The sequence below is a fragment of the Dendropsophus ebraccatus genome, chromosome 5 (assembly GCF_027789765.1).
Source record: "Dendropsophus ebraccatus isolate aDenEbr1 chromosome 5, aDenEbr1.pat, whole genome shotgun sequence".
In the NCBI taxonomy this organism is placed as follows: domain Eukaryota; kingdom Metazoa; phylum Chordata; class Amphibia; order Anura; family Hylidae; genus Dendropsophus; species Dendropsophus ebraccatus.
This window is the reverse complement of record NC_091458.1, coordinates 16,833,089-16,849,814: the sequence shown is the minus strand read 5'-3', so window position 1 is coordinate 16,849,814 and position 16,726 is coordinate 16,833,089.

Genomic DNA, 16,726 nt, shown 5'->3' with positions numbered 1-16,726 from the left:
ATAACTTTTTAGGGCACCATATACCTCTGGGACATTATATTCCTCTGGGACATGGTACTGAAGACACTATAACTCATAGGGCACAGTATTGGTGCTATAAAGTATGTATCCGGGGGGGCAATACCAATGGTGTCTCTGGTGTTGTACTGGTGGCCGTATAGGGAGTAGAATCAGGCTGTTATAATGTGCTATCAGTACTGTATTCACTTGTGTGGTCTGCGGCCAGATAATGGGCGGTAGTGTCATCTCCCAACATATACTATAGATGAGTCACAGTATTTCGGTGCTTACTCATTTTTCCTCTGGTAGTTAGCAGTATTTCTTGTCTCTAGGACACCTTGGCATGGCTCTGGTCTGTGTAAATATTTCATCTCCTCTGACTTAATTTGCTGTAATCTCAATCTAGACCAGACATGTCAAACTTTGGCCCATGGTGCCATTATTTTTTCACCCACTGATAAGACATTGCATCAAATTATAATATGGGCAGTGTTCCATACTTGCTATGTCCTAACTTCTAGGCCGCAGGCAGTTTCAGACCTGCAGCATAGATGGATGACTTCACCATGCTGCCTGTGCCAGGAAACAATGTCGACAGCACAGGCTGCGTGGTGACATCATCACATACACTTCCTGCAGCGTGGAAGCCAGGAAAGGTAAGTGCAGCCCACTCTGGGGGTGGGGGTTGGCTACTATATGGCACACTAATGTGAGGGTAGACTACTATATGGGACACTAATCACCACTGTAGGGACTGGCTACTATATGGGGCACTAATCACCACTGTAGGGACTGGCTACTATATGAGGCAATATTGTGGGGGCTGGCTACTATATAGCACTCTAATGTGAGGGTTGGCTGCTATATGGCACACTAATGTGAGGGTTGGCTACTATATGGGACACTATTGTGGGTCTGGCTAATGTATGGGGCACTAGTTTGAGGGCTGGCTATTATATGGGGCACTACTGTGTAGACTGGCTACTATATGGGACACTAATCACTACTATGGGAACTGGCTACTATATGGGACACTACTGTGGGGGCTAGCTACTATATGGGACACTACTGTGGGGGCTAGCTACTATATGGGACACTACTGTGAGGGCTAGCTACTACATGGGACACTACTGTGGGGCTAGCTACTATATGGGACACTACTGTGAGGGCTTGCTACTATATGGGACACCACTGTGGGGGCTAGCTACTATATGCCGCATGCTGCTTGCCATTTCAATTCACACTGATTCATGATTCAGACCATCCCCCCTTTGATTCTGCTCTTGTTCTTTTTTCTTTTTTTCAATGTTTATTAAAGTTTTTCCTAAAAATACTTTTTTAACATAAATCAATACAGAAGTTAACAGTCACGTATCACAACAAGTCGAAGATAATTAAACAATCATGGCTATTTCTTCATACTTCTTCCCGCATATGTACAGATATGTGCAATACAGTGTGTCCATTTAATAGTGGAAATGCAGGTTACCATGTGATGGTAGGCCGCCAGCTGCCCCTATGGTCGGGAGTTTAGGGTCACTTGGGCACTTGTCACGGTAGTAGACTCACAACGGGTTGTTGGTGCCGCCAGTGACAGAAAGGGGAGATAACCATAGTGTAAGATGGTGTGCAGGTGCAGGTGCTAACAGAGGAGACCAGAGTCCGATGCGTTTTAGTAAAAATATAATACTTTACCGAAGAATAACTCAGGGTGTACAGTACACGTGATGGAAATAGTGCAAATCTTGACATAGAACATAGGTGCTGAGTGAGGTAGAACTGCTGCTTGTAGTAGTAGGTGCTTTGTAGTAGAGAGAGAAGAGGGGAGGAGTTGCCAGAGGAGCCCTTCCCAAAGTAGTAAATGTGCTCTGCCGTAACAGGTGTAGAAATAGAAGAGATAAGATACTCGTACTCACGGATGCCTATACTGGCTCTGAACCGCCTTATGCCCCCTAGTTGCGGGATAACCGTCCTAAGTGAGTAATACAAGCCCCAGTCATTGGTTATCTGGGTGTAGCAGACTTCAGAGGCTTCCCAGTAGCCTTGCGCTGCGCAGTAGGATACCTAGACCTTTGCACAGTAGTTTTTTCCTACTGGGGTCAGTTCCTCTTGCTTCAGGTAACTGACCTGCACATTTTAGAGAGGTTCCTGGCATGGGCAAGGTGTTTCCTATGTGGCTTGTCTCCCCTTAGTAGAGCTTAGCACTGCATAGTTGTCCTAGTGTCTAGTAGGAGAACGTTACAACTGAGTAGGGTCTCACACATCCGTCTGCTTGGACCTCTAACCACTAACTCCCCACTTCCTCCCACCAAGCTAACTCTTCCTATAGGGGCTAAAATAAACCCTCCTGTGAGTGGTGGGGTGAGTGTGTGAGAGAGAGAAAAGAAGAGGTAGGATAGAAGAGAACTAGCACCTGAGATTGGTCAGCACATAACATGTGGTACAAACAATTAACCCTTTCACTCCTTCAGCTGCGCAATAGTTTAAGTAGAAACAGTAGTGACACCTAGTGGGAAAAACACAATACTACATCTCCCACTTGTGTGAACCTGAGGGAGTGACTTAGACAGCACCATAGACAGCACCAGTGGTGGGTCACAACAAACAGATCATTGAACATTTAATCTAAACTCAGTATCATGAAAGTCCATCCAACAGGTCGGGTCCCCCCATGAATCTTAATTTAGAAGAGGGATAAGGGAAAAAGGTTAGAAAATGAAGAATGGGGGGGAGATAGAAAGGGAAAAAAAGGAGGGGGGGGCATCACTTGATTCAGTAAGAGACCTAGCGTCCCTGTGAAGTACTAGTGGTTAACCAAACGGGGTGCTAGCCTGCCACTGAGGTCGCCCTTCAGATACCACTTTGTATATTGAAATGGGGTAACAAGCTGAGCGATCTCTATCGCACTGTAATGCAATGTGATAAAGATTTTCAATTTGCAGAGAAAGTTTTCAGTTTTTTTTAAATTCTGCTTCTGTTCTGATGAAGTCACCTATTCAGCCTCCAGAAACAATTGCCTGCTCCGACCTTAGGTTCAGGGATCCCAACCTGGGAATATCCTACAAAGAAGCGGTCACCGATCAACCCCAGGACTCTCTGTGACACATTGCAGTCTGTGCCAAGTATAGGGGGTTCGTGGGGGTCTTCTGTGATGACAAGTAAATTGATGGTCACTAAGATGGTATGTAAAGTATTAAGAAATACCAGGCACAGGAAATAGCATTGTCATACTAAGGATGTGACTGGACAGAAATATTACATAGTTTATGATTTTTTTAGGTCATATCCTCTTCCTTATTTCTCAATTGTGTGACAGAAGAATTGATGGGAAATGAGTTCTTTAAGTAGAAGTAAATTATGGAAATATAATGGTTTCCCCAAATGTACTTTCTGAATCAGTTCTTCATGCGAAATGAGATGTACACAGGTCATGTGATGGACACAGGTCATGAGATGGACACAGGTCATGTGATGGACACAGCTCTGATATACATACTGCAATGAGTAATTCTCCTGTATGATCATCACATCATTATCTGACTATTTCTACTGGAAATAAGCCATGTCATATATTCAGTCCTAAACAAGATGTATTGAACATCAGGAACATCTTTGGTTTAGAGTGTAAGCTCATATGGACCACTTTCTATGGTTCGTGCTGTATTTTTTTTGAATCCCAAGACTTTGTGGATAAAGATGCTCAGGAAACAGCAGTGCTCTAAGTAACTTAACTCGCTCCTTGCTGGGCCAGGTGCAGTGTGCACAGCAAGAGGGGGACAGTAGTGATCTATACAGATCACTACTTATAGTCTTTCCTGCTAGGGGGTTAAGTGGCATCTCCACTTAACCCCATGGGGGCCAGAGAGTAAGTGGCTATATGTACAGATGCTGCATACTGAGGAGGACCAGAACATATGTGAAAATGATGGGTGTTCTGTCCCTCAGCACACAGCACTTACCCCTTCCCACTCCAGGTTGTGTCTTCATCTGTACTGCATCCTCTAGGGAATTTCACATGATCACTAGAGGCTGCAGTGCAGAGGAAGATGCCATACAGTCAGTAGTTGGGAGTTTGAGTTTGTTAGCACATTGAGTTAATTTTAAAAATGCAATGTGTGAACAAAGCCATTCAGCACATTGCAGGTGATCTTTTCTGCTGCACTAGCTGTGCCAGCTAGCATTAGCCATTGCCCTCCATTTACTAATATTTTTTCTCTTTCTCTTTTGTTTTTCAGTTTACCAGTATCCTGAGAACTACATTGGATTTGGTGGATTAGCTGTTGACTGCAGATTTTTATATATATATATATATATATATATATATATATATATATATATATATATATATATAAAATGGTCAATGAGGTGTGTGTGTGTGTGTATGGTGGGTATTTCAATATAAAACACCTCTCTGGTGTACTTTTTTTTTTTTTACACACTTTATAAGCTTGGTAGTGGAAGCATCCTGATAGATGGCGTCCATTTCTAAGTTGGTCCTTAGTGTTAGCCCGTACCCAGTACCCACCGCCACATTACTAGACTGCTATTGTTTGTTTTTTACCTGGCTGGTTATAGAAAATAGGGGGACTACATGCTTTTTAAAAAAAAAAAAATTATTATTATTTAATTGTTGTTTTTTTTTTTAAAGCATGTAGGGCCCCCCTTCTTTTCCATGTCCATGCCGTTTCAATAGCTTTCATCCCACCAATGAATGTATAACCAGTGAAAGGATAATCCTACCTACATTGAATGACCATTGGTCACCACTGTTAAATGTGTTAACAGGGTTAGATGAGTATGTTTAAGGTGGGTTATATTATTTGTTGAGCACCATAAGAGCAATATACTTGGTGGGGTTACTCTGCTTGGTATTTTGGGGATGCTATTATGGTGGGGCACTCTGCTTGGTACTATGGGGGTGCTATTTATTACATTTATTAGGTCTCTATATCGTACACAATTACGCGGGGACACATGATACAATTTTTCAGGGGTACAAAATAATATTTTTGGGAGGCTTACTAATCTAATTATTTGTGAGACCCAAAATATTTAGAGGTACAATTGATATAATTATTTAAAAGGGTTGTTTATTAAAAAAAAATCTTTTAAGTCAATTAGTGTCAGAAAGTGCCAGTGATTTGTAATTTACTACTATTAAAAAATCTCCATAAGTCTTCCAGTACTTATAAGCTGATGTGTGTCCTGCAGGAAGTGTCTCTGCAGTGTGACACAGTGCTCTCTGCTGCCACCTCTGTTCATGTCAGGAACTTTCCAGAGCAGCAGCAAATCCCCATAGAAAACCTCTCCTGCTCTCCAGACTGGAAAGAATACACCACTTCCTGCAGGACATACAGCAGCTGATAAGTACTGAATTACTGAGATTTTTTAATAAAAGTAAATTACAAATCTCTGGCACAAGTTCACATGGAATACATTTTTAGTAAACTAGCCCTTTATGGTTACACATGATACAATTTGTTGTTATCCACAAATAATACAAAAGTAATAAATCATTTTTGGACACAAATGATAGTTATTTTTGGGACACACACAATCCGTAAAATTTATCATATGAAAATGTTTTGTTGCATACTGCTGGATTTGTGCTCATTCAGAACAATGACTATAATTATAAAAAATCCCATAAAGCTTCAGGCTGTTCAGACCTCTCTGCAACTCCCATAAAGTGGCGGATATAAATTTTATAATTGTGAGTTTAACCAAGGTAAGTCCGGGAGCCATTGCCAGATGTTCCCATTGTGTCAGATAACATACCACCATGACAGGTGAGTCATTTTCCGGTAATAACGTACACCCTGCAATATCACTGACCCCTGACCCTATTGATTAGATAGGGAGGATGTGGTATATAGCTCACTAAACCTCTGACTAAGGTGATACATATATCTGACTGTATAAAACTGAAAGCAACGCATTGCAACATCCCACAAGGTGTTATTCACATCATCCTGCCCTATCGTAAAACTGAGAACGATCTTTGCAGAAACTGTTCAATGTTGTATCCGTTCTCGGTTAGCGAGCACCACGTAGTCGATTCAGTGCGAGACTCAGACGCTTCAGTGAAGACCCATGCTGCGAGTGGCGTTTTCGTTGCCGGACCAGACTTTTTGCTAATTGTTGGAGAACGACCTTCAACCCCTGTATTTTTTCCCACATCCTTCGCTTCTCTACACTCAATCATTAGATAAGTGAGAGTTGAATGATTAAACTCTAACTGCCTGTGGTGACCACTAGAGGGAGCTAGCTCTTATGGATTTATACAGATTAGAAGGTTATAATCTTTGCACAATGAGATCCGCAGTGTTGTGTACATTATAAAAGAAAAATCCTTGATGCTCATCAGACATATATGTACTGTACCCCGTGCACCAGGACACACTGGTCCTGCCAAAAAAAACCTTCATACAGCTCTGATGATGATTTTGGATCTTGGAAAACCCTAGGAAAAAAATAAATTTGGCTGCATCTCTAAGGAGATATAACATCTTCAATTACCATCAATTCCGGTTGTATCATAGATGAGATAAGGATACGCCCTGGGGCTCGCTGACTGTACTTGTACTTGTTTTGGGATTATTTATGCTTTAGCAGCTTTGATTCTTGGCATCCATCAGTAGTAAGTATATGTTCAATTAGGCAGAATTCCACGGTGGTCTCATTGTGCCATAGCCCGTCTATGGGAGAGCGTGCACTTCTCCGATGCCGCCGCTCTCCGCCTCATTTACTCAGTGTGATCATACCCTAAAGAGGCGTCCTGATGCTTACACTGACTATAATATGCAATATTGTGTTACCTATGTACACTATTCCTGGCCCACTCGCTTAATTTATTTCTATGGTACCCTATTCTTATATAGTTTTTTTGTTTGTATGTATATATATGGCATACACACAGAGCCCCAAAGGGATAACATTTATTTATATATTACTAGAAAATGTACCTGGCGCTGCCCGGTTATCAAGTGTCAGTGTGTTAATTAGATTTGTTCTAAGGTGCCCAGGAGGTATGCTCTCCCCTTGTCCTAGCGCCGATGCTCCAGTGTCACTGGAGCCCCGGCACCACAAAGACAAAGCTGCCACTTGTGACCGCAGGGAAAACCCTTCCTGCGGCCACAAGAGTGACTGACAGGAAGGGAGTCAATGCCTCCCGCCCTGTCAGTGCTGCTGCATGTAACTATGAGCGCTCATTATGAGTGCTCATAGTTACAGTTCAGATGGCAGCAGCAAGCGGGGCAGCGGCCCTGTCCAGCGGTCTTGAGCACAAGAGCGGGGTGTGGGGGCCCCCCTGGATGTTGGGGGCTTGGTTCCAAAGACCGCCACTGTACATGTACTGTATAGATGGAGTAGGGGGCCCTGTATACATGAACTGTATAGATGGAGTAGGGGGCCCTGTATACATGTACTGTATAGATGGAGTAGGGGGTCCTGTATACATGTACTGTATGGATGGAGTAGGAGGTCCTGTATACATGTACTGTATAGATGGAATAGGGGGCCCTGTATACATGTACTGTATAGATGGAGTAGGGGGCCCTGTATACATGTACTGTATAGATGGAGTAGGAGGTCCTGTATACATGTACTGTATAGATGGAGTAGGAGGTCCTGTATACATGTACTGTATAGATGGAGTAGGGGGCCCTGTATACATGTACTGTATAGATGGAGTAGGAGGTACTGTATACATGTACTGTATAGATGGAGTAGGGGGCCCTGTATACCTGTATAGATGGAGTAGGGGGTCCTGTATACCTGTAGTGCCCTGTATATACATGTACTGTATAGATGGAGTAGGGGGCCCTGTATACATGCACTGTATAGATGGAGTAGGAGGTCCTGTATACATGTACTGTATAGATGGAGTAGGGGGCCCTGTATATACATGTACTGTATAGATGGAGTAGGGGGTCCTGTATATACATGTACTGTATAGATGGAGTAGGGGGCCCTGTATACATGTACTGTATAGATGGAGTAGGAGGTCCTGTATACATGTACTGTATAGATGGAGTAGGGGGCCCTGTATACCTGTATAGATGGAGTAGGGGGTCCTGTATACCTGTAGTGCCCTGTATATACATGTACTGTATAGATGGAGTAGGGGGCCCTGTATACATGCACTGTATAGATGGAGTAGGAGGTCCTGTATACATGTACTGTATAGATGGAGTAGGGGGTCTACAAGTTATTTCTGTGGATTTGTTGTGAGGCAGCTGCCCTAGCAACTATTCACATTCCAGCTCCCTGTGAAAGTAGTAATCCTATTGGTTGCTAAGGCTCCCAACTGCCAACTGCTGGGCAGCTGCAGTTAATTATATCACCTGTGTGTGCAGTGTGGAGATTTTTCCATTCATCTCTATGGGGCGCCGCTCTTCCCCCTCCCCCTCCCCTCCTGTACATCTGGCGGAGACGGGACCTTCGCAATAACCTTCTCGGGCACCCAATGTATCTATGTGCCAAATTTGGGGTAAAACTGTTCAGGCGTTTGGAAGTCTATTTGGGACAGACAGACAGACTTTCATTTTTATTATATAGATAATTATTTCTTGCTCCAAGGATATAGCAATAGGGTGTGTAGACAGGGCCAGGTTCCCATAAAGTTACTCATGCCAAAGCGGATACTATAAATGAAGCATTAATAATAGGGGGGGTGTCCTCATTTGGCATTGGGCCCAGAAACTTTAAAGGAAACCTTGGACTTAAAGGGGTTATCCAGTGCTACAAAAACATGGCCACTTTCAGAGAAAACACGACTCTTGTCTCCAGTTCAGGTGCGGTTTGCAATTAAGCTCCATTCACTTCAATGGAACTGAGCAGCAAAACCCCGCCCAAGCTGGAGACAAGAGTGGGGCTGTCTCTGGAAGAAAGTGGCCATGTTTTTGTAGCGCTGGATAACCCCTTTAACCATTACCAAAAAAAGAAAGGGGGATTCTGCAGTAAATAAGATAATTATTCCTTAGAACTTATCTCTTCAATTAATATTTTTCCCTTTTTTTGCCCATTGTAATCTGAATTTGACTCATTGGCAGAAATACTGTACAATCATTCCTACTGTATAATTCTGAGTGATGGTTGCACTTGGTTGACCTGAGATTATCGTGGTGAGTAAGAACAAAGAACAAATTATCAATGCAAGAATGCGATCAGTCCTCCAAGTGAATGAAAGTGCACAGTGCTGGAGGAGGTGCATATTTTGGCAGGACTGTAGTAGTTAATACAAAAATGAGTAGATCCTTGGCTATGTTCTTACTTGGTCTATTATTTGATTTTACAGGACCCAAAGGCATTTAGTGGGAAAAAAAATCCGCCCAGAAAATCCCTTTAATGGTGCGTTCACACCTACAGGATCTGCAGCTGATTTTCTGCAGCAGATTTCATTTAAATAACTGAACACAGCATAAAATCTGCTGCAGATCCTGTAGGTGTGAACGCACCCTAAGGGTGTGTTCACATGTGCGGGATCTGCAGCAGACTTTATATCAATGTAACTAAATAACTGAACACAGCATCAAATCTGCGCCATTAAATCTGTTACGGATCCTGTACGTGTGAACCTACCCTAAAGGGGTTCTCCAGCGTTAGAAAAACATGGCCACTTTTTTCCAGAGACAGCACCACTCTTGTCTCCAGTTTGGGTGCAGGTTTTGTAAGGGTCCATTTACACAGAAAGATTATCTGACAGATTATCTGCCAAAAATTTGAAGCCAAAGCCAAGAACAGACTATAAACAGAGATCAGGTCATAAAGGAAAGCCTCCTCTTTTCAAATCCATTTCTGGCTTTGGCTTAAAATCTTTGGCAGATAATCTTTCTGTGTAAATGGACCATAATGCTGGGTTTACACGGAACGATTATCGTGCGAATTAGCACGATAATGATCGAATTCGAACGATAATCGTACGTGTAAACGCAGTGAACGATCGCACGACGAGCGAGAAATCGTTCATTTTGATCTTTTAACTTGTTCTTAAATCGTCGTTCGTAAAAAAAATTGCCGATCGTTCCGTGTAAACAGTCGTTCACTGATTTTACCTATGTGCGAGATAGGCTTAAGTGATCGCAAAACGATCGGAAAACGGATTTTCTGTACGATATATCGTTCCATCTAAACGCTGATCGTTATAAAAAAAAAAGCGTTACTTAGAAATCGTTAGTCGTACGATTGGGCGAATTATCGCTCCGTGTAAACCCAGCATTACTCAGTTCCGTTAAAGTAAATGGAGCTTAACTGCAAAGCACACCTGAACTGGAGACAAGAGTGGTGCTGTCTCTGGAAGAAAGTGGCCATGTTTTTCTAACCCCTTTAATGGTATGTGGAGTATGTATATGTGATAGGTAGAAAAGTCATAAGGAGGATGAAAGACAGAAACTGAGAAGAGACGTTCAAGTAAATCCCCCTCCTCATAAATGTGAGAATGAGTAAGTTGTAGGAGGCAGAGGCAGACGTTCTATGGAAACTAAGAGGCAAATGGCGAGCTTTGGTGATGTTTTAATTGAGAAAATATTAGTCCCGAAACCAGACTTTTCATGGTAAAAAAACCCAATAATCTATAAAGTAAGTACAGGCTTTACACCTCTCAGCATCTCCTTATAGGGTGAACGGAAACTATACGAATACAGTGCAAACCCTTATAGGGACAGTCCCAGGTTCAACGTGTAAAGCAGGGGTGGGGAACCTTTTCCATGTCGAGGGCCGGTCGGGCATTTATAAAATCATTCGAGGGCCGCATACTGTGCACAGCAGGGTAGCGTGGGTTTGCAGCACCCGGGGCAAGGCAAAGTATTGTTCCCCTAATGCCCCTGCTATTGTAGTTAACCCTCTGTGATGCCCCTTGTACCTGATGTGAATCCTTAGTGATACCCTGTAGCCTGAGTTAACCCCCCAGTCATGTCCCTGGTAGCCTAATTACCCCCCCCCCCACACACACACACACCCAATGATGCCTCTGGTAGGCCTAGTTAATCCCCCCAGTCATGTCCCTGCTAGCCTAGTTAATACCCCCAGTCATGTCCCTGGTAGCCTAGTTAAGCCCCTCTGTGATGTCCGTGGTAGCCTAGATAACCCCCCAGTCATGTCCCTAGTAGCCTAGTCAGCCCCCCGTCATGTCCCTGGTAGCATAGTTAACCCCCCAGTCATGTCCCTGGTAGCCTAGTTAAGCCCCTCAGTCATGTCCCTGGTGGCCTTCTTAACCCCCTCAGTCATGTCCCTGGTGGCCTAGTTAACCCTCAGTCATGTCCCTGGTGGCCTAGTTAACTCCCCAGTCAGGTCCCTGGTGGCCTTCTTAACCCCCCAGTCAGGTCCCTGGTGGCCTTCTTAACCCCCCATCCCCCCAGTCATGTCCCTGGTGGCCTAGTTAATCCCCAGTGCCTGCCCCAAATAAAAAAAAAAGTAAACATCCCACTCACCTTTCCTCCGCTCCCACGCTATCCAGGTCCTCTTCTCCCTCCTCTCTTCTGTGCCGGTCTTCTCCTGCAGGCGGCGCGCGGTGAAATGACGTCATCGCGCGCGGCCCGCAGGAGTCACAAGACGTGCGCCGCTCTGTTGGGGAAGGAGCCGGCACAGACACAGGAAGATGCTGTGTATGCCGGCTCCTGCCTCACCACCGCGGCGCACATGACAGGAGAGCCGCAAACCGCAGAAGACGTGTGCCGCTCTGGAGGAGAAGGAGCCGGCATACACAGCGTCCTCCTGTGTCTGGTAACTGTCACAGACACAGGAGGAAGCTGTGAATGCCGGCTCCTTCTCCTCCAGAGCAGCGCATGTCACAGGGGTGCCGCGGGCCGCATCCGGAGGTGTCAGGGGCCGGATGCGACCCGCGGGCCGGAGGTTCCCCACCCCTGGTGTAAAGTAATGACTTTGCAGGAAATAGTGGTTCTTATTATTATTCTATCCGCTCATGGTAGATCTGCTAGGTTTTATTTTTCCAATCCTATATTTCCCAAGGTTACATTGTCCTTATCACTTAAAAAAAAAAAAAAAAACAACTTTTGACATATAAAGACATGTTAAAAGTTTTGAACACTCAGACCCTCCTTGATCTGTAGATGTAACCAGTGCACCTGTACAGTTTTGAAATTGAAAGTCACCAAAAGTACATACGTACTAAAAAATTAGTCTTCTCCAAGAAAAAAAAAATAGTAAAAAGTTGGGGGTGTTGGAATATAGTGATGCATACCAATTTCTTTCATTTAAGTAGGAACACCTAGGAGAAAAGATTTAAATGTGGTACTGCTGTATATGTTTTCAATACATAAGATGGTACAGTAAGTTGTAGTTATGGCTCACGGAACAGCAGAGATAGAAAAAAAAAACACCACCACCACAACTTTGTACTGGGAAAGGGTTAAAAAAATGTAAATGGTGTTCTGGGAATTGACAGTCTATACTTGTAAATACCACTTGACATGTGTACGTATTTAGTTACAGGAAGAGATAGAGTGTGTTCTCACCGGCTCCCACATCACTACTAACCTACTCTTCTCAGTTCTCCACTTGGCTGAAGTCACATATTACAATTTTTTTGTAAATTTTTGATCATGTTAGTAGTGGAACCAGTAGGAAGGAGAAGTATGTCCTTTATATGTCCTATTTCTTTTATTATAAATTTCAGGAACTGAAATAAAAGTAAAACTCTTGTGGCATCTTTAGTATATAGTATAGTATAAAACACAGGTGTCAAACTCAGGCCCTCCAGCTGTTACAAAACTACAATTCCCATCATGCCTGGACAGCCAAAGCTAAAGCCTGGTATAAAATATAGTATAGGAGGGGAAGGCCTATCTCTGATTGTCTTTCTTATCTGTATTGTCATCTTTTACAATAATGCTGTACAAATCACTTTCCAGTCTCCTCCTCCTTATCTCCTTATTTTAAAAGCTCCTCCAAAAACTCAGTGTGAACGTACCCTAGCAGGACAAAAAAAAGTTGCAAAAAGATACAATAAACCCCATTTTATAATTACATTTTTAATTTAGAAATTTTCACTGACGCTCCACCCCAGGTGAGGGGGAAAAGCTGGATTCGATCCTGGGAAACTGGGAGAAGATTCCCAGGATTGGATCCAGCTTTTCTCGACATCCTGGGAGGAAGCCGAGCAGCACTGAAAGACCGGCGGCTTGATGAGCGGAGCGCTGATCAAACGAAGCGATTTGCTTGGTTTAGATGAGTGATTCGCTCATGTCTAGTTATATGCATGAGCCCATGCAATATGGGTCCCATACTGTCTGCAATTGTGGACAGTTTGCAGACAAAATTTTACGGTCCTGGGCATGGGGCCAAATCCTGTAGGAACCTATCCCAGCCACACAATCGGTTTATATCATTGATAAATTCCCCCCTATGTGTCCAGGATGCAGCTGCCCCCACTAACTCTCATGCGTCAGTACAGCCTGTTTTCTGGACTTATTTCTCCCTCTACAGCGTATGAGAGATCTCCTCCTTCTTGGTGTCACCTGCCTCCCTGTCCATGGATGTTCTCCTCTCTCTGCACAGTACAGATCCCCATGTACAGTGTGATACAGCTCAGCCTGTGTGATCTGCCCTTCCTGAATAGATGGAAGATTTCCTCATTCTTCCCTATCTGATGTAGCATGTGCATTCCCCTTCTCCTTCCCTGCCGTTATCTCTAAAAGAAGGAATAAGGAAACAGGCAGCACAGGCAGGAGCGGTACAAAGGTGTCTAAGGCCTGAGTAATCGGATTGCTGAGCAGTAACACAATGAAATGATGATGAAATGAACACTGGTTACCTGCACTCGGAAAAGCCGCATCAAGCCGTAACCAAAGCCGCCGCTGGGAGGGAAGCTCCGAGAAACAGCTACTGGAATCAGCAACTGCTCCATTCATGGAAAAAGAAACCAAAAACATATGGCAGCACGATAAGCTATGACAACAGTCAGCAGACTTCCTGGAAAAGATCGAAGACAAAATTACACTTGTACGGAAAGCCATAAGGTTAAAACATGATAACTTCACAGACCATTTATGTAGAACAGACCAGACTGTGTTATCTTTTTTGTCCCACAGTGTTCTCGGTTTCTTTCCTATTTCTAACCGTTCTAACCTTGGCTGGGTCCTTCCTGGATGGATATCTGGCTAGTCCTGTGTTTTGAGACTCTTTAAGAGGCTCCACAGGCTTTTATTTTGCATATTCATGTTTCCCAGGGGGCAATGCACCTAGGATTTCACTGCATTGAGCGCTTTCACTAGCAGCCGGCAGTGTTATCGTTTGGCTGGTCTCCCTGAGATCAGCGATCTGTTTCTCTTATGGTATTGATGTTCACATAGCTTCACCCAAAACAGGAAAACGAGAAAGTGTTTATAAAATCTCCTATTGTTCTATATCCATGGGCATTAAAGGGGTTATCCAGCACTACAAAAACATGGCCACTTTTCCCCCTACTGTTGTCTCCAGTTCAGGTGCAGTTTGCAGTTAAGCTCCATTTACTTCAATGGAACTGACTTTCAAAACCTCACCCAATCTGGAGACAACAGTAGGGGGAAAGTGGCCATGTTTTTGTAGCACTGGATAACCCCTTTAATATGGAGTATCCCATCCTCATTTGCAGGTATAACCTACACTCTTCTTGGAATATTTTCTACAATAGTTTGGAGGTGTCTATGGTTAATATTGCCCATTAATCCAGAAAAACATTTGTGTGGTCCAACACTGATAACTGGGGATAGGTCGGGCTCACAATCTCCATTCTAGTTCATGCCATTGGTGTTGGATGGAGCTGAGGTTAGGGCTCTGTGCGGTTAGTCAAGTGTCCTATATATGGGGTACCATGGGATTTAGTCAATGTGGGAGAGTTTGGGGACAAATGGAAGCATTCTGTAAAAGATGGTGTACCATAAGTATGTGAGAAATGGGCAGCATGGATGGCAGTCTGTATCAAAGGGTTAATGTCTAGCCTCCCCTCAACAGGATGATACTGAATCCTAGGCAGGCTAGTAACCCACTGGATACCAGTTATGCAACATTTATCCTTTTTTCTTCTCTAGCCCACCATGGATGCCGACATTAAGGTATTTACTGGCCTAGACCACCAGAGTTGCATATATAACTTCCTTCTCTGCCCTAGACCTAGATTTTAATCTCATTAACTACTACCTAATATTGGCAAATTTGCCATTGTTTTGCTTTGTCCAGTTTAGAAGGAACATTGCTTAGGCCCCTACCCACCACACATTCTAGCTAGAAAGGCCTGATGTTAAAGGGGAACTCCAGGAAGAGGTTAAAAAAAGAAACTTCTGCAGAAGCACATAGCATTACTTGCCTATCTATCCCAGTTTTTAAACTACCAAAAATCCATTTGTTTTAGGGGTTTTTGTTCTGTATTGTGTTTCTGTACTTCCTGATTGAGCAGTTCCCAGAATGCAGTACTTTATCATTTCATTGTCGTCCCACCCACACAGCACACAGTTAATACCTGTAACACCGCACAGCACACTGTATTCTCTACATGTAACACCACACAGCACGCTGTATTCTCTACCTGTAACACCACACAGCACGCTGTATTCTCTACCTGTAACACCACACAGCACTGTATTCTTTGCCTGTAAGACCACACAGCGCTGTATTCTCTACCTGTAACACCACACAGCACACTGTATTCTCTACCTGTAACACCCCACAGCACGCTGTATTCTCTGGCTGTAACATCACACAGCGCTGTATTCTCTACCTGTAACACCACATAGCACGCTGTATTCTCTACCTGTAACACCACATAGCACGCTGTATTCTCTACCTGTAACACCACACAGCACACTGTATTCTCTACCTGTAACACCACACAGCACGCTGTATTCTCTACCTGTAACACCACACAGCACGCTGTATTCTCTACCTGTAACACCACATAGCACGCTGTATTCTCTACCTGTAACACCACATAGCACGCTGTATTCTCTACCTGTAACACCACACAGCACGCTGTATTCTCTACCTGTAACACAACCCAGCACACTGTATTCTCTGCCTGTAACACCACACAGGACGCTGTATTCTCTACCTGTAACACCACACAGCACACTGTATTCTCTACCTGTAACACCACACAGCACGCTGTATTCTCTACCTGTAACACCACACAGCACACTGTATTCTCTACCTGTAACACCACACAGCACACTGTATTCTCTACCTGTAACACCACACAGCACACTGTATTCTCTACCTGTAACACTACACAGCACACGGTATTCTCTACCTGTAACACCACACAGCACACTGTATTCTCTACCTGTAATACCACACAGCACGCTGTATTCTCTACCTGTAACACCACACTGTATTCTCTATCTGTAACACCACACAGCACTGTATTCTCTGCCTGTAACACCACACAGCACACTGTATTCTCTACCTGTAACACCACAGCACGCTGTATTCTCTACCTGTAACACCACACAGCACGCTGTATTCTCTACCTGTAACACCACACTGCACGCTGTATTCTCTACCTGTAACACCACACAGGACGCTGTATTCTCTACCTGTAACACCACACAGCACCCTGTATTCTCTACCTGTAACACCACACAGCACGCTGTATTCTCTACCTGTAACACCACACAGCACACTGTATTCTCTACCTGTAACACCACACAGCATTCTCTACCTGTAACACCACACAGCACACTGTATTCTCTACCTGTAACACCACACAGCACTGTATTCTCTACCTGTAACACCA